Source organism: Chiloscyllium plagiosum, unplaced genomic scaffold (genome assembly GCF_037043375.1).
Source record: "Chiloscyllium plagiosum isolate Xiang-an unplaced genomic scaffold, Cpla_swu_hap1 HiC_scaffold_35, whole genome shotgun sequence".
Lineage (NCBI taxonomy): Eukaryota > Metazoa > Chordata > Chondrichthyes > Orectolobiformes > Hemiscylliidae > Chiloscyllium > Chiloscyllium plagiosum.
In genome coordinates, this window is record NW_028270173.1 from 57,763,153 (window position 1) to 57,786,250 (window position 23,098).

The 23,098-nt window shown below is 43.9% G+C and overlaps 1 protein-coding gene across 1 annotated transcript in view; it reads left to right on the plus strand.

Moving 5' to 3' along the window:
- LOC122541155 (RLA class II histocompatibility antigen, DP alpha-1 chain-like) overlaps positions 1 to 22,404 on the plus strand; it is a 96,521-nt gene extending 74,117 nt beyond the window's left edge. Inside the window, exon 5 of the mRNA XM_087979719.1 lies at positions 22,020 to 22,404. The gene's annotated coding sequence lies outside the window, so the exon portion shown is untranslated. The remainder of the gene's footprint in view (positions 1 to 22,019) is intronic.
- Positions 22,405 to 23,098: the final 694 nt, after the last annotated feature.

The window sequence follows — 23,098 nt, forward strand, 5'->3', positions numbered from 1 at the left end:
CAACATCTAAATCAAACTCCATCTGCTATTCCTCAGATCACTGGCCCAATTAATCAAGATATTGCTGCATTTCCAGATAACCTTCTTCGCTTACCGCCAATCTTGGTGTCAACTGCAAACTTACTAACCATACCTCCTAAATTCTCCTCCAAATTATTTATATAAATGATGAATGAGAGTGGACCCAGCACCAATCCCTGTGAAACACTGCTGGTCACAGTCTGGAAAAAAAACCCTCTACCACCACCCACTAACTTCTGCCATGAAGCCAATTTTGTATCCACTTATAGAGTCATAGAATGATAGAGATGTACAGCATGGAAACAGACCCTTTGGTCCAACCCGTCCATGTCAACCAGATATCCCAACCCAATCTAGTCCCACCTGCCAGTACCTGGCACATATCCCTCCAAACCCTTCCTATTCATATACCTATCCAGATGCCTCTTAAATGTTGCAATTGTACCAGCCTCCACCACTTCCTCTGGCAGCTCATTCCATACACGTATCACCCTGTGTGAGAAAAAGTTGCCCCTTAGGTCTCTTCTGTATCTTTCCCCTCTCACCCTAAACCTATGCCCTCGAGCGCTGGACTCCCCAACCCCAGGGAACAGACTTTGTCTATTTACCCTATCCATGCCCCTCATAATTTTGTAAACCTCTATAAGGTCACCCCTCAGCCTCCGACGCTCCAGGGAAAACAGCCCCAGCCTTTTCAGCCTCTCCCGATAGCTCAAATCCTCCAACCCTGGCAACATCCTTGGAAATCTTTTCTGAATCCTTTCAAGTTTCACAACATATTCCGATAGGAAGGAGACCAGAATTGCACGCAACATTCCAACAGTGGCCTAACCAATGTCCTGTACAGCTGCAACATGACCTCCCAACTCCTGTACTCAATACTCTGACCAGTAAAGGAAAGCATACCAAACGCCTTCTTCACTATCCTATCTACCTGTGACTCCACTTTCAAGGAGCTATGAACCTGCACTCCAAGGTCTCTTTGTTCAGCAACAATCCCTAGGACCTTACCATTAAGTGTATAAGTCCTGCTAAGATTTGCTTTCCCAAAATGCAGCACCTCACATTTATCTGAATTAAACTCCATCTGCCACTTTTCAGCCCATTGGCCCATCTGGTCAAGATCCTGTTGTAATCTGAGGTAACCCTCTTCGCTGTCCATTACACCTCCAATTTTGGTGTCATCTGCAAACTTACTAACTGTACCTGTTATGCTCGCATCCAAATCATTTATGTAAATAACAAAACGTAGAGGACCCAGCACCGATTCTTGTGGCACCCCACTGGTCACAGGCCTCCAGTCTGAAAAACAACCCTCCAACACCACCCTCTGTCTTCTACCTTTGAGCCAGTTCTGTATCCAAATGGCTAGTTCTCCCTGTATTCCATGAGATCTAACCTTGCTAATCAGTTTCCCATGGGGAACCTTGTCGAACACCTTACTGAAGTCCATATAAATCACATCTACCTCTCTCCTAATCCTCTTTGTTACTTATTCAAAAAACTCAATCAAGTTTGTGAGACATGCTTTCCCACGCACAAAGCCATGTTGACTATCCCTAATCAGACCTTGTCTTTCCAAATACATGTACACCCTGTCCCTCAGGATTCCCTCCAACAACTTGCCCACCACCGAGGTCAGGCTCACTGGTCTATCGTTTCCTGGCTTGTCCTTACCACCCTTCTTAAACAATGGCACCACATTTGCCAACCTCCAGTCTTCCGGCACCTCACCTGTGACTATTGATGATACAAATATCTCAGCAAGAGGCCCAGCAATCACTTCTCTAGCTTCCTACAGAGATCTCGGGTACACCTGATCAGGTCTTGGGGATTTATCCATCTTTATCCGTTTCAAGACATCCAGCACTTCCTCTTCTGTAATATGGACATTTTTCTAGATGCCAGCATCTATTTCCCTACAGTCTATATCTTCCGTATCCTTTTCCACAGTAAATACTGATGCAAAATATTCATTTAGTATCTCCCCCATTTTCTGTGGATCCACACAAATGCCGCCTTGCTGATCTTTGAGGGGCCCTATTCTCTCCCTAGTTACCCTTTTATCCTTAAAGTATTTGTAAAAACCCTTTGGATTCTCCTTAATTCTATTTACCAAAGCTATCTCATGTCCCTTTTTGCCCTCCTGATTTCCCTCTTAAGTATACTCCTACTTCCTTTATACTCTTCTAAGGATTCACTCGATCTATCCTATCTATACCTGACATATGCTTCCTTTTTCTTAACCAAACCCTCAATTTCTCTAGTCATCCAGCATTCCCTATACCTACCAACCTTTCCTTTCACCCTGACAGGAATATACTTTCTTTGGATTCTCGTTATCTCATTTCTGATGGCTTCCCATTTTCCAGCCTCCCTCAACCTGCAAATATCTGCCCCCAATCAGCTTTTGAAAGATCTTGCCTAATACCATCAAAATTGGCCCTTCTCCAATTTATAACTTCAACTTTTAGATTTGGTCTATCATTTTCCATCATTATTTTAAATCTAATAGAATTATGGTCGCTGGCCCCAAAGTGCTCCACCAGTCACCTGCCCTGCCTTATTTCCCAAGAGTAGGTCAAATTTTGCACCTTCTCTCGTAGGTACATTCACATACTGAATCAGAAAATTGTCTTGTACACACTTAACAAATTTCTCTCCATTTAAACCTTTAACACTATGTTTGGAAAGTTAAAATCCCCTCCCATAACCACCCTATTATTCTTACAGATAGCTGAGATCTCCTTCCAAGTTTGTTTCTCAATTTCCCTCTGACTATTAAGAGGGCTATAATACAATCCCAATAAGGTGATCAACCTTTTTCTTATTTCTCAGTTCCACCCAAATAACTTCCCTGGATGTATTTCCGGGAATATCCTCCCTTAGCATAGATGTGATGCTATCCCTTATCAAAAATGCCACTCGCCCTCCTCTCTTGCCTCCCTTTCTATCCTTCCTGTAGCATTTGTATCCTGGAACATTAAGCTGCCAGTCCTGCCCATCCCTGAGCCATGTTTCTGTAATTGCTATGATATCCCAGTCCCATGTTCCTAACCATGTCCTGAGTTCATCTGCCTTCCCTGTTACACCCCTTGCATTGAAATAAATGCAGTTTAATTTATTAGTCCTACCTTGTCCCTGCCTGCCCTGACTATTTGACTCACTTCTGTTCTCAACTGTACCTGTCTCAGATTGATCTCTTTCCTCACTTTCTCCCTGGGTTCCACCCCCCAACCCCCACCTTATTAGTTTAAATCCTCCTGAGCAGCTCTCGCAAATTTCCCTGCCAGTATATTAGTCCCCTTCCAATTTAGATGCAATCCGTCCTTCTTGTACAGGTCACTTCTACCCCAAAACAGCTTCCAATGATCCAAAAATGTGAATCCTTCTCCCATACACCAGCTCCTCAGCCATGCGTTCATCTGCTCTATCCTCCTATTCCTGCCCTCACTAGCTCGTAGCACTGGGAGTAATCAAGATATTACTACTCTCGAGGACCTCCTTTTAAATTTCCACCTAATTCTCTGTAATCTCCCTTCAGAATCTCAACCTTTTCCTTTCCTATGTCATTGGTTCCAGTGTGGACAATGACCCCCTGCTGGCCCCTCTCCCCTGTGAGAACATTCTGCACCCTCTCTGAGAACATCCTTGATCTGGGCACCAGGGAAACAGCACACCATTCTGCTTTTTCGCTGCTGGCCACAGCAATGTCTGTCTGTACCTCAGACTAGAGAATCCCCTAACACAGTTGATCTCTTGGAACCCAACATACCCCTCGTTGCATTAGAGCCAGTCTCAATACCAGAAACTTGGCTGTTCGTGCTACGTTCCCCTGAGAATCCATCACCCCCTACATTTTATAAAATAGCAAACCTGTTTGAAGTGGGTATATCCACAAAAGACTCCTGCACTAGCTGCCTACCTCTCTTACCCTTCCTGGAGTTAACCCATCTATGTGACTGTATCTGAGACTTTTCCCCTTCCTATAACTGCCATCCATCACATACTGTTGCTATTGCAAATTCCTCATTGCTTCTAACTGTCTCTCCAACTGATCCACTCACTCTGATAAGATTCGCATCCAACAGCATTTATGGCAGATATAATCCACAGTAACCCTTAAACTCTCTTTAAACTCCCATGTCTGACAAGAAGTACATATCACTGTACTAAAGGCCAGTTGGCTAGCTCTCCCTACATCCCATGAGATTTAAGATGACTCAACAACATACCATGTGGTAACTTGTCAAAAGCCTTGCTAAAGTCCATGTAAGCAACATCATCACACTTCCCCATGTACTCTCTTGGTCAGTCCTTCAAAAATGGATTCAAATTCATGAGACATGTGAGATTTCCCACACACAAAGGATGAAATTACGACACATCTGGATAGCAGGATAGGTCAGAGTCAGCATGGATCTATGAAGGGGAAATCATGCTTGACTAATCTTCTGGAATTTTTTGAGGATGTAACTCTGAAGATGGACAAGGGAGATCAAGTGGATGTAGTGTACATGGACTTTCAGAAAGCCTTTGATAAAGTCCCACATAGGAGGTTAGTGAGCAAAGTTAGGGCGAATGGTATTGGGGGCAAAGTACTAACTTGGATTGAAAGTTGGTTGGCTGATAGGAAACAAAGTGTAGTGATAAACGGCTCCATTTCGGAATGGCAGGCAGTGACCAGTGGGGTACCGCAGGGATCAGTGCTGGGACCGCAGCTTTTTACAATATATATTAATGATATAGAAGATGGTATTAATAGTAACATTAGCAAATTTGCTGATGATACAAAACTGGGTGGCAGGGTGAAATGTGAGGAGGATGTTAGGAGATTACAAGGTGACCTGGACAGGTTAGGTGAGTGGTCAGATGCATGGCAGATGCAGTTTAATGTGGATAAATGTATGGTTATCCACTTTGGTGGCAAGAACAGGAAGGCAGATTACTACCTCAATGGAATCAATTTAGGTAAAGGGGCAGTACAGAGAGATCTGGGTGTTCTTGTACACCAGTCACTGAAGGTAAGCATGCAGGTACAGCAGGTAGTGAAAAAGGCTAATAGCATGCTGGCCTTCATAACAAGAGGGATTGAGTATAGAAGCAAAGAGGTGCTTCTGCAGCTGTACAGGGCCATGGTGAGACCACACCTGGAGTACTGTGTGCAGTTCTGGTCTCCAAATTTGAGGAAAAACATTCTGGCTATTGAGGGAGTGCAGTGTAGGTTCACAAGGTCAATTCCTGGAAAGGGGGACTATCTTATGTTGAAAGATTGGAGCGACTGGGCTTGTATACCCTTGATTTAGAAGACTGAGAAGGGATCTGATTGAGATGTATAAGATTATTAAAGGATTGGACACTGTGGAGGTAGGAAACATGTTTCCGCTGATGGGTGAGTCCCGAACCAGAGGACACAGTTTAAAAATACGGGGTAGACCATTTAGGACAGAGATGAGGAGAAACTTCTTCACCCAGAGAGTGGTGACTGTGTGGAATGCTCTGCCCCAGAGGGCAGTGGAGGCCCAGTCTCTGGATTCATTTAAGAAAGAGTTGGATAGAGCTCTCAAGTGGAATCAAGGGTTATGGAGATAAGGCAGGAACAGGATACTGATTAAGGATGATCAGCCATGATCATACTGAATGGTGGTGCAGGCTCGAAGGGCAGAATGGCCTACTCCTGCACCTATTGTCTATTGTCTATTGTCAAAGCCATGCTGACTGTCCCAAATGAGTCCTTGCCTTTCCAAATGCCTGTAGATCCTGTCTCTCAGAATTCTCTCTAATAACTTACCCATCACTGACGTTAAGCTCACCAGTCTGTCATTGTCAGGCATTTCCTTGCAGCTGTTCTTAAATAATGGCATAACATTATCCATGCTCCAATCTAATGCCATCTCACCCATGGCTATCAATGATACAAATATATCTGCTAGGTGCCCCGCAATTTCCTCCCTAGCTTCTCACAATGTCCTGGGAAACACTTCAAGTCCTGGATAGGCGCTGTTTTTATTAAAAGTGGCTTTGTTTTTTTTCTGGCCTGTTCCACACTGCTACTGCCACTGTGAGTTATTGGTTCTTTATGTGGCATACATTTGGGGAAAGGGCATCAATGGGCCATGAGTTGATTTACAAGCTATAAGGAGTCATGGGTACATGGATGAGGGTGAAGGGGTGTGATAGTCAGGGCGAGAGGAGACAGCAGCATGAAGTCCCAGAGAACCCAGATGGGTTTTTTAAATCAATCTGCTTTAGCACTTCACCGCCCTGTGGCCAACTCCAATCTCCTTCCAGGGTGACCAGCTGAAATCTATCCCTTAAATCATCCCTGCCCATCTCAGAGAGGATTGCACCACTTGGAGGTCTTTTACCTGCTGGGTATAACAAGCCAAGAAAATTCCTGGCTCGAGCTTCTAGCCTCAGTTATGAACATCCATCCCCAAGACCCTGAAGCAAAAGAAAAAGACAGATAGGCGAGAGCATGTATAATGGTAGGCAGAAAATGACCACTTTGTCCATCTCCATGTACTGTGATGGCTGGACCTACATTACCAAACACTTCCTAACTCTCAGACATGTAATCAGGTGGGAGAGGAAACAGAACTCTCAGAAAATCTCAGGACAACATGCCATTCAGATATATTTCACTCTGACCCTTCTCCAATTTATTAATACGGATAATAAATAATTGAGGAGGCCCACTGAACTGATCCTGGTGGCACTCCACTACTTATGCCTTTCCAACCTGAAAAACAAACTTATTCTCTGTTTCCTGTGTATTAACTAATCTTCAATCCATTCCCCTCAATTTTGTGAGCTCTTGTGTAATAACTTTTTATGTGATACTTTATCAAATGCCTTCTGAAAATCCAGATATACTATATCTACTGACTCCCCTTTGTTAAACCTACAAAGAACTACAGCAAATTTATCAGACATGATTTCCCTTTCAAAAAAAATGTTGAATCTGTCTGATTGTGTTAAGCTTTTGAAAATATCCTGCTATTTCTTCCCCCATAATGGACTCTAGAATTTTCACGACAACAGATGTTAGACTAACTAGCCTATAGGTTCCTGCTTTATTCATCTGCTCTTCTTGAACAGATTTTGAGCAACTTTAAGCCCCATATCTCAGGAAGGATGTACTGGCCTTGGAGCAGGTTCAAGGAGGTTCACGAGAATGGTCCCAGGAATGAAAAGCTTAACATATGAGGAATGTTTGAAGACTCTGGGTCTATACTTGATGGAGTTTAGAAGGATGAGGGGGATCTAAATGAAATTTACAGAATACTGAATGGCCTAGACAGTGTGGACATTGGGAAGATGTGTCCATTGGCAGGAGAGACTAGGACCCTAGGGCACAGCCATAGGGAAGTCTCTTTCGAATAGATATAAGGAGAAACTTCTTTAGCCAGAGAGTGGTGAATATGTGGAACTCATTGCCACAGAAGGCTGTGGAGGCCAGGTCATTGAGTATATTTAAAACAGGAATAGATAAGTTCTTGATTGTTAAGGGGATCAAGGGTTACAGGAAGAAGTTGGGAGAATGGGGTTGAGAAACTTAACAGCCATGATCATATGGCAGAGCAGACTTAATGGGCTGAATGGCCTAATTTTTGCTCCTATGTCTTATGGTCTAAAAGTCATATTAATATTTTTTCAATTCACTGAATTATCTTCTTGGAATCTTGTGAGTTCTAGAATATTCCCACCCTCACCTCCACTATCACTGCAGCCACTTGCTTTAAAATCCTTGGATGCAGATCGTCAGGTCCTGGTGAGGTGTTTACCTTCAGCTCCATTATTTTGTCACGTATTTTGTCTCTCATGATAGAGACTGTTACAAGATCTTTCCTCCCATTAGCACTACGCTTATCTGTTATCTTTTGGATCTAAATAATGTCCTGTGAAGACTGATGCTACTCTATTTTTACGGACCTTTAGAAGCTCTTTTTTCACATTTCTTGCTAATTTACTTTTATCATCAATTTTCTCCCTTTCTATTAGCTTTTTAAGTCATCTTCTGCTGGTTTCTAAAAGCCTCCCAAACCTCTGGCCCACCACTAGTTTGTGATGCTTCGTATGTCTTAGCTTTTTATTGAAAGCACTCCTTTACTACCTTTGTTAACCATGGGTGATTGATTTTTCTCATTTCATGCTCCTGTATGACCAAAATAATTTTTGCTGTGTGTTATGAAATATCTGCTTAATTATCTGATACTGCTCATCCACTGAACTTCCCCCATCTATTTTCCCAGTGCATTTTAGACAACTCTTTCATCATACTTCAGTAATTGCTCTTATTTAAGTTGAAGGCACTGGTTTGAATTCCGAGTCTCTCCCTTAAACTGAATTTGAAATTCAACTGTTGTGATCCCTGTCCTCTAGAGGATTCTTGACTGAGATCGCTTATTAATCCTACCTCATTATGCATTACAAGGTCTAAAATTGCCTGTTCCCAGATTGATTCTGCAACATACTGCTCTAAGAAGCAATTCCTCAATGACTCCAAAAATTTGTCTTCCATGTCAATTTTGCCCATCTGATTTGCCTAGTAAATGTGTAAAATCATCCGCAACAATTGTAGTGCCATACTTGCATGCTACCATTAATTACAAATTTATATTTTGTCCTACAGTGAGACAGCTCTTTAGGGGCCTATTTATGAATCCGTCCTGTGACTTCTTTCTCTTGCTATTCCATCAAACTGATTCTGTATCATGATCAATTGTACCTTTCTTATTTCTCACTACCACACTAATACAACCTTTAACAACGAAGTTAACTCACCTCCCTTTTGCTTATTCTCCTGAAAATCAGATACCCTTAATAATGAGTTCCTAGTCACCATGTATCAGTAATAGCTATCAAGTCATATACATTCATTTCTATTTATGCTGTCAACTCATCAATGTGTTGCATTCAGATAGAGATTTCAATATAGTTCACATCTTCATTATCCTGTAATTCTTTATTTTTTATAATTCTCTTCAGTTGAAACCTCGCCCCCACTAATTAACTTAAAGTCCTATCTACAACCCTAGTTATACGATCTGCCAAGACACTGGTTCAAATGAAGCCTATCTCAGTCGACAGCTCTCTCCTTCCCCAGTACTGACACTAGAGCCCCATGAATCAGAACCCATTTCTCTCATAGTGAGCTTTGAACCATGGATTTACTATTCTCATCTCAAACACTTTTGGTCTGGAACTTTCAAAATAAAACCCTTACATTAAGGTAACATATTTTCTAACTCCTTGCTCCAGGAGAAAATGTTTCCTAGATCTCACTTTCACAAGGACTTCTGTGAATGACCACCAAACACTTTCCAAGCTACCTTGAGGATCTCTCTTTGAAAAACTGAAGCACAAATGTCTTGGGAGCTTTAGTTCAGGATTGTCTTAAGATGGACATGTAGGTTTAGTTGGGCAGTTAGGGAGACAAATGCAATGTTAACTTTCAATTCAAGAGGGCTAGAATAGAAGTGCAAAGATGTACTGCTGAGGGTGTAAAAAGCTATGGTTAGATCGCATTTGGAATTTGGGAGCAGTTTTGGGCCTCGTATCTAAGAAAGGATGTGCTAGCATTGGAGAGGGTCCAGAGGAGGTTTCCAAGAATGATCCTAAGGATGAAGGGCTTGTCAAATGAGGAGCAGTTCAGGACTCTGTGACTGAACTCGATGGAATTTAGAAGGATATAGAGGGATCTGATTCAAACTTACAGAATACTGAGAGACCTGGATGGAGTGCATGTGGAAAATATAGTTCCACTAGTAGGAGAGACTGGAATCTAACAGCACTGCCTCAGAGTGAAAGGACGACCCTTTGGAACTGAGATGAGGTGGAATTTCTTGAACCAGAAGGTGATTTACAATGGAACTCAGTGCCACAGGAGGCTAAATCATTGAGTGCATTTAAAACAGAGGTGGATGGGTTCTTGATTAATAAGATGCAGTGGAACAAGATGGCCTCATTGACTACGAGGTGTGTGATTGGGGTTGTTAACCAGGACCCAATCAGGAAAGCACTGGCTGACCAATATAACTAGGACATGCCTCTAGAGTTTTAGTTTTGTCCCCTTTAGGGACATGACATAGCAGGCCCTGTACAGACTGCTTCTGCACACCGTCCACCGTTTTACCCTCATCCACCACCCGGACACGCCTTGGCGTGCCCATTTGCCACCTGGTGATGGGGATCCCCAGTGGAGGGCTCTCTGTGTGGGAGTCCTCCCCCTTTCTCTTGGGGATCTGGGGTGGAGGGTGCTTCACACAGCAGTCCCCTGCAACAGCAGACTGTGGTGGTTCACGGACTCCCAGCTCAACTGCTTGTTCTGTGGTACTTTGGAATCCGTGGACCACATGTATATTGGGTGTGGGAGCTTGCACTCCCTTTTTGGTTTCCTCAAAAACCTCTTTCTCTGCTTTTGGTTGCACTTCAGTCCCACGCTCCTGATCTTTGAGCACCCATGTGGAGGGGAGAGGGCAGGTCAGAGGATCTCCTCGTGGGTCTGCTCCTGGGCCTGGCTAAACTGGCCATAAACAGGTCCAGGCAGCGGGCCGTGGAGGGGGTCGTTAGGGCCGACTGCCTGCCCCTCTTCCGCGGTTATGTTAGAGCCCGGGTGTCCTTGGAGAAGGAGCACGCGGTGTCCACCCACACCCTGGAGTTGTTCAGGGAGAGGTGGGCGGCGCAGGGAGTGGAGTGCATCATTTTCCTCTCCAACTCTATTTTGATTTAATCCCTGCTCTCCCCTTCACTGTTTGATCACACAGCACTGCCCTTTGATGTGAAGGGCACTGTTTGTCACAGGCCACTCAGTTGTTTCCTTTCCTCCTGGAAAAAAAAATAACTAGGACATCCTCTGTGCAGTTATTTCATTAACAAACAGGAGGAGATTGGTGTCAGTGACTGTGGGGTTGGTTCAGATCAGACAAGAGGAGAAATTTAAAAAATATATACCCAGGAGATTTACACTCTCCTCAGTTCAGGTGACTGACTCCGAGTAAGTTAAGGGTGACTTGGTGAAGCGACACTGGCCTCTGTTTAGTTATTTCAGTGGCAATGGGAGAAAACAATACGTGCCTGAAGAATGATTGCTCACAACAGTCATCCTAGATTGGGGCAAGCCTTTCTGGCATCAGAGGGGAAATGGGTCTGGGTGGGTTACTCTTCGGAGGATTGGTGTGGACTGGTTGAGCCGAAGGGCCTGTTTCCACACTGTAGGGAATCTAATCTAATTTAATCTAATCTAATCTAATCATGCCTCAATTTGGAAGCTTGACTTGTTTGATCCTGCTATCGAAGACTGGGCCCAGTATGTGGAAAGAATGGGTGAGTTTTCCCAGGCAAATGACATTCGGGAAGATGTAAAGCAATGAGTAATCCTTCTGACTGCTTGCGGACGCACAGCATTTTCAGTTATAAGAGGCTTGACTCTCCCAGAGACACCAGGTACTTTCCAAGAGCTAGAGTTGGTTAAGGAATGTTATGACCTCAAATCTCCTCTAATTGTGAGATGCTATCAGTTTAATTCGGCTGCTAGAGAATGGGGGGAATCCATATCGGGATTTTTGACAAGGTTAAGATGACTGATAGAGGCATGTGATTTTGGGTTAACCCTGAATCAGGTGCTGAGGGACCATTTGGTATGTGGGATTAATGATGTAACCATGCAGAAGCTGAAGCCCAAATAGACTTCAAACAGGAACTACAAGTGGCTTTGTTTTTAAAAAATGTGGCAAGTGGAGCATGGGATCTACAGGGCATCCCAATGGAAGTGGACACCCTCACTCATCCGAATGAGCTTAGGGAACACTGCTTGAGGGTAGGACATAGCCCAAGTAGAGAAAACCTAGGCCAGCTTACAGCACAATCCCACATCAAAGCCGAGTCTCGGCCAAGTGACTAAAACGTTCTTCAGGATCTGGGCTGGGAAGCCATTGTAGTTGCTGCCAGTATGTGGACTTGAGACAGCAAAGGAGTCCTTCAAAGCCTGACTTGAGTAAGAAAATTCATACGTCGCTACGCAAGAAAATGCGTACTCTGGAAGGTCCCCCACATGTGAGTTGGAACAATTAAGTTGCTTAGCGACATCTAAATCGGAACCAATTAAAATTAATGTTTGGTTAAATGGTTACCCAGTTCCCATGGAGGTTGGTACCAGTACAGCTGTATCTGTGGTTGCAGAATCTGCCTTTAACAAGATTCACATGGAACTCCAACCCTTAGGTTTCTGAATGACCTCAGCCAGACTGAGAGTCGTTGCAGATTAAGGGTACGACTTGATTCCAGTCTTCTATGAGAAGCAGTTGGTGCAGTTACCATTGATTGTAGTAAAAGGCTTAGGCCCAAACCTGTTGGGGCAGAATTGGTTGAGAAAGATTCAACTTGATTGCTCAACATTTTCTGAATACAAAATGACTGCCTCAGTGAAATCCTAATGAAATATCCAGGAGCCTTTCAGGAAGGGCTTGGGACCATCGAAAGGGCCAAAGCCACTTTACATGTTGACCCGGATGCAATTCCGAGATTTTGTAAGCCCACCTGATGCTATTTGCCTTGTGGCAAAAGTAAAGGAGGAAATCAGGAGGCTGAAAAACGAAGGAATCATCAAACCGTGCAGTGTGTGGAATAGAACGCACTGGTCACACTGATTGTGAGGCATGATAGCTCAGTTCACCTTTATACAGATGGATAATACCCGTTCCCTGCATAGAGGACTTGCATGCACCATTGGCGGGGTGGGGGCTGTATTTAACGAAGGGCTGGACATGAGGCTCATTTACCTGAAATTGCGACTAGATCATGACTCCCAGAAATATGCCACGATTAATACCGATAAGGGTATATACCATTATACAACACAGCCATTTGGGGTATCATGTGCCTGCCCCTTTTCCATGCAGAGCATTTTGTAAGGGCTAGCCCAGGCTGCCATTTATCTTGATGACATGCTATTAACAGGAACGATCAAGAAAGAGCACTTGGAGAACTTGGACATAGTGTGTAAACATTTCTCCCAGGCAGACATTCACCTTAGAAGGGAAAAGTGTGTCTTCCAGGCACTCCTACTTCAGTACAGAATTGATAAAACCGAAAGAGTAAGCGAGGGCAATCAAAGGAACCCTGGCTCCCATAACTGTACCTGAGCTTAGGTTTTTCCTTGGGTTAGAGAATTATTACAGAAAATTCATTAGTAACCTGGCCTCCATCTTGGCACCCTTACACCTGGTATTATAAAAGGGTCAGCCTCGGAAATGGTCACAAAGCCAAGAAGCAGCCTTTAACGAAGTGAAAAAGCAGCTATCGTCATCTAAGGTGTTATCCCACTGTTATCTGAAGCAAGAGACTTTGCTGACATGCGATGCCTCACCATATGCTATCGGGGTAGTGTTGAATCACCAGTGGCCCATTGGAGAGAAATACCTGATAACGTATGCTTCCCGGACTTTGGCTGATGCCAAATGCAGTATGCCAAGATAAAGAAGGAAGGTTTAGTGGTCACCTTTGGTGTGAGGAAGTTCCACTAGTACCTTTATGGGTGAAAATTTGTCATAGTCACAGATCACAAACCCGTGCTAGGACTACTGAAGGAAGACAAGGCAGTGACACCTATAGCATCCGGTAGAATTTAGCATTGGGCCCTTATTCTCAGTGAGTACAAGTTAGAACACCATCCACGAAACCAAGCAGCTAATGTGGATGCCTCGAGCTACCTCCCACTGGCTGATACTCCACCACTGGTACCTCCCCAAAACAGTCCATTTTGCTTTTAAAATTCCTGGACACCCTCCCAGTCACCGCAGACAACATCCAACTGTGGACACAAAAAGAACATATCCTAGTGAAATTGAAAAAGCTGGTGATAATGGGGAAAACAGAAGGGCTATCACAGCCAGGATTGGAACCTTTTTGGACCTGGCAAGACCAGAGTAGTGTAGATGGGGAGTATTACTGTGAGGGAGCAAGGGTGATTGTCCCAAGTTAAGGTCACTGCAAGATACTGACTGACCTCTACCAGGGCAATCCAAAATGTATATGTTGGTGAGATGTTATGCCTGGTTACCAGGATTGGATGCCGACATAGGTGTGTTGGTGTGGCAGTGCCCAGAGTGCCAACAAGGACAAAAATTGGCACCAGCAACTCCCTCACATTCATGGGTATAGGGGAGTAAACCCTGGATTTAATTACGTGTCGACTATACCAGTCCTTTCATGGGCTCAATGTTCCTGGTCATCGTGGATGTGTATCCAAAGTGGTTGGATGTGCATAAAGACATCTACTACAAACCAACCGACTCCCACCTGGACTACACCTCCTCCCATCCTGCCCCCTGTAAAAACGCCATCCCATTCTCCCAATTCCTTCGACTCCGCCGCATCTGCTCCCAGGAGGACCAGTTCCAAAAACGCACATCCCAGATGGCCTCCTTCTTCAAGGACCGCAATTTCCCCCCCGACGTGGTCGACGATGCCCTCCACCGCATCTCTTCCACTTCCCGATCCTCCGCCCTTGAACCCCGCCACCAGGACAGAACCCCACTGGTCCTCACCTACCACCCCACTAACCTCCATGTACAGCGCATCATCCGCCGTCATTTCCGCCACCTCCAAACGGACCCCACCACCAAGGATATATTTCCCTCCCCTCCCCTATCAGCATTCCGTAAAGACCACTCCCTCCGTGACTCCCTCGTCAGATCCACACCCCCCACCAACCCAACCTCCACTCCCGGCACCTTCCCCTGCAACCGCAGGAGGTGCAAGACTTGCGCCCACACCTCCCCCCTCACCTCCCTCCAAGGCCCCAAAGGAAACTTCCATATCCACCACAGATTCACCTGTACCTCCACACACATCATCTATTGCATCCTTTGCACCCGATGTGGCCTCCTCTATATTGGGGAGACAGGCCGCCTACTTGCGGAGCGTTTCAGAGAACACCTCTGGGACACCCGGACCAACCAACCCAACCACCCTGTAGCTCAACATTTCAATTCCCCCTCCCACTCCACCAAGGATATGCAGGTCTTTGGACTCCTCCATCGTCAGACCACAGCGAAACGACGGTTGGAGGAAGAACGCCTCATCTTCCGGCTAGGAACCCTCCAACCACAAGGGATGAACTCGGATTTCACCAGTTTCCTCATTTCCCCTCCCCCCAGCCTGTCTCAGTCAAATCCATCAAATTCAGCACCGCCTTCCTAACCTGCAATCTTCTTCCCGACCTCTCCGCCCCCACCCCAGTCTGACCTATCACCCTCACCTTGACCTCTTTCCACCTATCACATTTCCGACGCCCCTCCCCCAAGTCCCTCCTCCCTATCTTTTATCTTAGCCTGCTGGACCAACTTTCCTCATTCCTGAAGAAGGGCTAATGCCCGAAACGTCGATTCTACTGTTCCCTAGATCCTGCCTGACCTGCTGCGCTTTTCCAGCAACACATTTCCATCTCTGATCTCCAGCATCTGCAGACCTCACTTTCTCCTGTGCATAAAGGTTGTTCAGTAAACTCAGGGGTGACGATTGAGAAGCTGCAAGCATCATTCATGATACATGAACTCCCGGACGTATTGATCACAAACAGTAGGAGGTAAAAACAGTGACTGCAGATGCTGCAAACCAGAGTCTGGATTAGAGGTGCTGGAAGAGCACAGCAGTTCAGGCAGCATCCGACGAGCAGTAAAATCGAGCCCTTGATGAAGGGCTTTTGCCCAAAACGTCGATTTTACTGCTCCTCGGATGCTGCCTGAACTGCTGTGCTCTTCCAGCACCTCTAATCCAGACACAGAGAGTAGGCCATCATTGACCAGCAGGGAATTTGAATATTTCCTGAGGTCGAATGGCATTCAATACCTAAGGACAGCTCCATACCATCCATCATCCAATGGTCTGGCAGAAAGAGCAGTCCAAATGTTGAAGGCAAGTTGATGAGGCAGCCTGCTGGTTCACTCGATACCAAACTGTTCTGGTTCCTGTTTGATTATAGGACTGCCTCTCATGCCACTGCAGAGGTTGCTCCAGTTGAGTTGCTGACCAGATATCCGAACCTAATCGTGGCCCACCTGCCAGCACCTGGCCCATATCCCTCCAAACCCTTTCTATTCATATACCCATCCAGATGCCTCTTAAATGTTGCAATTGTACCAGCCTCCACCACTTCCTCAGGCAGCTCATTCCATACACGTACCACCCTCTGTGTGAAAAAGCTGCCCCTTAGGTCCCTTTTACATGTTTTCCTCTCACCCTCTAGTTCCGGACCACCCACCCCAGGGAAAAGACTGTCTATTTAACCTATCCATGTCCATCATGATTTTATAAACCTCTATAAAGTCACCCCTCAGCCTCCGACGCTCCAGGGAAAACAGCCCCAGCCTGTTCAGCCTCTCCCTGTAGCTCAAATCTTCCAAATCCGGCAACATCTTTGTAAATCTTATCTGAACCCTTTCAAGTTTCACAACATCCTTCCGATAGGAAGGAGACCAGAATTGCACACAATATTCCAACAGTGACCAAAACAATGTCCTGTACAGCTGCAACATGACCTCCCAACTCCTGTACCAATAAAGGAAAGCATACCAAACACTTTCTTCATAGAGTCATAGTCATAGAAATGTACAGCATGGAAACAGACCCTTCGGTCCAACCCGTCCATGCCGACCAGATATCACAACCCAATCTAGTCCCACCTGCCAACACCTGGCCCATATCCCTCCAAACCCTACCTATCCATATACCCATCCAAATGCCTCTTAAATGCTGCAATTGTACCAGCCTCCATTACATCCTCAGGCAGCTCATTCCATACACGTACCACCCTCTGTGTGAAAAAGTTGCCCCTTAGATCTACCTGCAACTCCACTTTCAAGGATCTATGAACCTGCACTCCAAGGTCTCTCTGTTCAGCAACACTCTCTAGGACCTTACCATTAAGTGTATAAATCCTGTTCTGATTTGCTTTTCCAAAATACAGCATCTCACATTTATCTAAATGAAACTCTACCTGCCACTTCTCAGCCCATTGGCCCATCTGATTAAGATCCCGTTGTAATCTGAGGTAACCTTCTTCGCTGTCCACTATACCTCCAATTTTGGTGTCATTAGATTAGATTACAGTGTGGAAACAGGCCCTTCGGCCCAACAAGTCCACACCGACCCGCCGAAGCGAAACCCACCCATACCCCTACATTTACCCCTTACCTAACACTACGGGCAATTTAGTATGGCCAATTCACCTGACCCTGCACATCCTTGGACTGTGGGAGGAAACCGGAGCACCCGGAGGAAACCCACGCAGACACGGGAAGAACATGCAAACTCCACACAGTCAGTCGCCTGAGGCAGGAATTGAACCCGGGTCTCTGGCGCTGTGAGGCAGCAGTGCTAACCACTGTGCCACCGTGCTGCCCATCTGCAAACTTACTAAGTATACCTTTTATGCTCACATCCAAATTATTTGTATAAGTGACAAAAAGCAGTGGACTCAGCACCGATCCTTGTGGCACTCCACTGATCACAGGCCTCCACTCTGAAAAGCAACCCTCCACCAACACCCTCTGTCTTCTATCTTTGAGCCAGTGTATTCCATGACCTCTAACCTTGCTTACCAGTCTACCATGAGGAACCTTATCGAATGCCTTACTGAAGTCCACATAGGTCATGTCCATCGCTTTCCCATCATCAATCATCTTTGTTACTTCTTCAAAAATCGCAATCAAGTTCATGAGTCATGATTTCTCCTGCACAAAGCCATGTTGACTATCCCTAATCAATGCCTTTCCAAATACATGTACATCCTGTCCCTCAGGATTCTCTCCAACAACTTGTCCACCACCAACGACAGGCTCACTGGTCTACAGTTCCCTGTCTTGTCCTTACCACCTTTCGTAAGCAGTGGCACCACATTAGCCTATCTCCAGTCTTCTGGCACCTCACCTGTGGCTATCAATGATATAAATATCTCAGCAAGAGGCCCAGCAATCACTTCCCTAGCTTCCCACAGAGTTCTGGGTTAAACCTGATTAGGTCCTGGGGATTTATCCATCTTTATGCGTTTCAAGACAGCCAGCACTTCCTCCTCTGTAATCTGGACATTTTTCTAGATGTCACCGTTTATTTCCCCACATTTCGTTCATCTTTCATAATGTTCTTCACAGTAAATACTGATGCAAAATACTCATTTAGTATCTCCCCCATCTCCTGTGGCTCCACATTGTGGCCGCCATGCTGATCTTTGAGGGGCCCTATTCTCTCCCTAGTTACCCTTTTGTCCTTAATGTATTTATAAAACCCCTTTGGATTCTCCTTAATTCTATTTGCCAACACTATCTCATGTCCCCTTTTTGCCCTCCTGATTTCCCTCTTAAGTATACTCCTACTGCCTTTATACTCTTCTAAGGATTCACTCGATTTCTCCTGTCTATACCTGACATATGCTTCCTTCTTTTTCTTAATCAAACCCTCAATTTCTCTAGTCATCCAGCATTCCCTACACCTACTAGTCTTTTCTTTCACCCTGACAGGAATATACTTTCTCTGGACTCTCGTTATCTCATTTCTGAAGGCTTCCCACTTTCCAGCCGTCCCTTTACCTGCAAGCATCTGCGCCCAAACAGCTTTTGAAAGTTCTTGCCTAATATCATCAAAATTAGCCTTTGTCTGATTTAGAACTTCAACTTTAGATCTGGTCTATCCTTTTCCATCACTATTTTAAAACTAATAGAATTATGGTCGCTGGCCCCAAAGTGCTCCCCCACTGACACCTCAGTCACCTGCCCTGCCTTATTTCCCAAGAGTAGGTCAAGTTTTGCACCTTCTCTAGTAGGTACATCCACATACTGAATCAGAAAATTGTCTTGTACACACTTAACAAATTCCTCTCCATCTAAACCTTTAACACTATGGCAGTTCCTGTCGATGTTTGGAAAGTTAAAAACCCCTACCATAACTACCCTGTTATTCTTACAGATAGCTGAGATCTCCTTACAAATGTGGTTCTCAATTTCCTGCTGATTACTGGGGGGGTGGGGTGGAGGAGGTATAAAATACAATCCTAATAAGGTGATCATCCCTTTCTTACTTCTCAGTTTCACTCAAATACCTTCCCTGGATGTATTCCCAGGAATATCCTCCCTGGGCACAGCTGTAATGCTATCCCTTGTCAAAAATGCCATTCCCCCTCCTCTCTTGCCTCCCTTTCTATCCTTTGTGTAGCATTTCTATCCTGCAACATTAAGCTGCCAGTCCTGCCCATCCTTGAGCCATATTTCTGTAATTGCTCTGATATCCCAGTCCCATGTTCCTAGCCATGCCCTGAGTTCATCTGTCTTCCCTGTTAGGCCACTTGCATTGAAGTAAATGCAGTTTAATTTATCACTCCTACCTCCTTCTCAGCTTTGTTCCTGGCTGCCTTTGAGTATTTGACTCACTCCCTTTTGCAACTGTTCCAGTCTCAGATTGATCCCTTTCCTCACTATCTCCCTGGGTCCTATTCCCATTCCACCCCTCCCCCACCCCAACTTACTAGTTTAAATCCTCCCAAGCAGCTCTCGCAAATGTCCCTGCCAGTATATTAGTCCCCTTCCAATTTAGATGCAATCCGTCCTTCTTTTACAGGTCACTTCTACCCCAAAACAGCTTCCAATGATCCAAAAATGTGAATCCTTCTCCCATACACCAGCTCCTCAGCCATGCATTCAACTGCTCTATCCTCCTATTCCTATCCTCACTAACCCGTAGCACTGGGAGTAATCCAGATATTACTACTCTCGAGGACCTCCTTTTTAAATTCCTGCCTAATTCTCTGTAATCTCCCTTCAGAATCTCAACCTTTTCCCTTCCTATGTCATTGGTTCCAATGTGTACAATGACCTCCTGATAGTCCCTCTACCCTTTCAGTACATTCTGCACCCTCTCTGAGACATCCTTGATCCTGGCACCAGGGAAGCAACACACCATTCTGATTTTTCACTGCTGGTCACAGAAACATCTGTTTGTGCCTGTGACTAGAGAGTCCCCTATCACAATCGATCGTTTGGAACCCAATGTACCTCTCATTACATTAGAGTAAGTCTCAATACCAGAAACTTGGCTGTTCTTCTAATTCTCTCAGGATTCCCCTTACATTTTCCAAAGCAGCTTACTTGTTTGAAATGGGGATAGCCACAGAAGACTCCTGTATTCCCTGCCTCCCTCTCCTATCTCTCCTGAGTTAACCCAACTACCTGACTGTATCTGCGGCTTTTCTCCCTTCCTGTAACTGCCATCCATCACAGCCCCTTAGCTCCTGTAAATTCCTCATTGCCTCTAACTGCCGATCCATGCGATCTGAAAGGATTCACAATTAAACACACTTACTGTAGACATAATCATCAGTAACATTAAAACTCTCCTAAACTCCCACACCCGACAGGAATAGCATATCTTTGCTACTTCATAATCTACAGACCCAGAAAATAGCACCGTCTTTTTGCTTTAAAAAACAGGGCTCCAGGCTAACTTAGTACTTACAGTTTATATTTTTCAAACTTTAATCAAGAGACAGATCTCAATAAAACATATAATCAAGAAAGAACCCACTCTACTCACTACTGTAGACTTATAGTGAGGTTACGTGTTAACAACCATGCACTTATCTGTTCCTGTGCTGTGAGCTCTCACAGGTTCCTCCAAGGTCAGCTGTGAATTTGGCTCTTTGTTAATTTTTTCTTAGACGCACTTTGATGACCAGAGGTACATGAACTCAAACAGCAAAACAGTAACGGTGCAGATTCATTGCTGTGTCAGTTAGCAGTGTAGGTTTCTTTCTCTCTCTCTCTTTTTCTCTCTCTCTCTCTTTCCCTTCTAACCATGAGCTCACTGTCTTATTGTCTGTCTTCCCCCTTTGACTTTACAGTTCTTCTAATTCTGCCAATAATCTATTTTCCTTTCTTTTGTGTGAGGGGGTATGTATAAGGACAATATTTTGAGGAATTCCTGCAGAAATGTCCTAGAGTTGAGATGACTGACCTTCAACAACTATAACCATCCTCCTATGTTCAAGGAATGACTCTAATCAGTGTGATAAGATATGACTTTAAAAGGAATTTGTTCTGCCCTGTTTTTAGTCAAATAGTCTTGGAGGTGTACAATACAGAAACAGACCCTTATGCCAGAGCCTTTCCCCTACTCAGGACAATGGGATCTTTCAAAAATGGGTCACCAACATTTTGAAAGATCCACAGAGTCTTTGCAACTCCTCAAAAGTCCAGGTTTGATTCTGTATTTAATTTCTATCTGAAAGACTGAACCTTTGTTCATGTGGACTCCTCTCTAAATTACGCTCAACATCAGGCTGGAATTTGTGCTCAAAGTCTATTGGACTTACATCCTTGAAGTGAGAGCACTATTACTGAACCAAGACTTGCACCTAATCTAATACAGTCTGTATTTAAGAAATGTTTTAAGGGGTGTAAACCTTTGCATTAAATTCTAAGAAAATTGTCCATTAAAATCAATAGAAAATAAAATGTGCGTGTTATGTAAAAGTGTTTGCCAGTTTCTCTCACTAAGCTTTTCTTGACTGTCCAAATACTTTTGATAAAATATCGTTCTTCTAACACTCTTCTTACATCACTTTGCCATATAATTGTTATTTATGACATTTGTTGTTAATATGTCTTATCGTCAATTAGGAAAAAAAACAATAGAAATAGCAGAAAATCCTGTTGTATGAAAATACACAAACTGCAATTAGATACATTTATCTGGAGCTCACTACCAACAGTCAATAGCTCTACAAAGATATCCATTCTTTTTCAGTAATGTTGGGTTGGCTTGTTTGATAAACTTTTGGGATTTCATTCATTTAAATTCCTGGCAGTCCCATGCATGAAGCAAATATGACTAAATGATATTTTTAATTATACTCTATATGTAAGCTATGTAACAAGGAGAATGAGCCACAAACTGAGGTCAGTGTTCTTATGATTTATTCATTGTGATTTATCTCTTTTTTTGCTCAGGTACCTTCATTGTGGTGCAAAAATAAGATGTAGAAATTTGATACTGAAGGATTCATGATGAAACTGCAGCAAGTTAGAAATTATTTGTGAACTTGGTTAAAACTACCTTATGATAATGTCTGATAGAAATTATCCTAACAATGAAAATCTACTAATAACTTCAGATTTGTATTAGCTATTATTGTCTTAAGTACAATGTCTCCTGTTTCCTAAATGTTAATATTCAAGTCATGTCTTATAATAGAGCAATTGATAATTTGGTTGTGGAATCCTGATTGACTTAAACATAATCAGGGTCTGCATTTTGTTCACTTTCTCAGTTTGATTCTCATTGTTCTGTAAATCCCTGTTCTACATTCTATTCACAATAAACACTGTTAATTACTTTGTGTGAATTTTTTTTACATTATAACATTTGAAAAGTATAATGCGATTATTGTCAAATGTTGGTAATGAATGATTTTAAAGTAAGTGAATTATTGGATAACTGTGAAGACCATAATATGAAGAACATGTGAAAGAACTCACTTGTCACATTTTTCAGCTGAACAAAATCGTGGAGAATAACCATACCTTGATGCAATCCTTATGACAATGCTTTCATCAATCAGAGTTGACTTGTTGATTTGAATTTAACTTGGTTATTAACTCTTCCCTCGTGCTTTATCCTTGATCAGTCAAAATCTACTTGCTAACCAATCAGCACACTTTTTCTTACACAACGTAAATTGTTGTTCCCTCTCTGATTTGGTATTCTTCTAATTCTGCCTTCATGACATAAGATGAAAATCTTCAACAGTTAACATGTCCCTTTTCTAAGCAACCCTCAAGAATGCTTCCAAGGATGAAGGACTTCAGTTACATGGGTAGCTTAGGGAAGATGTGGCAGTCCTTATTGCAGAGGAAGTTTTTTTTTGTTCACTAGTGGGATGTGGCCATTTCTGACTGGGCCAGCATTTATTTCCTGTCCCTAGTTGCCCCTTGAGAAGGTGATGGTGAGCTGCCTTCTTAAACCACTGCAATCCACCTGCTGAGGGTTGATCCACAATGCCAGTAGGGAGAGAATTCCAGGATTTTGA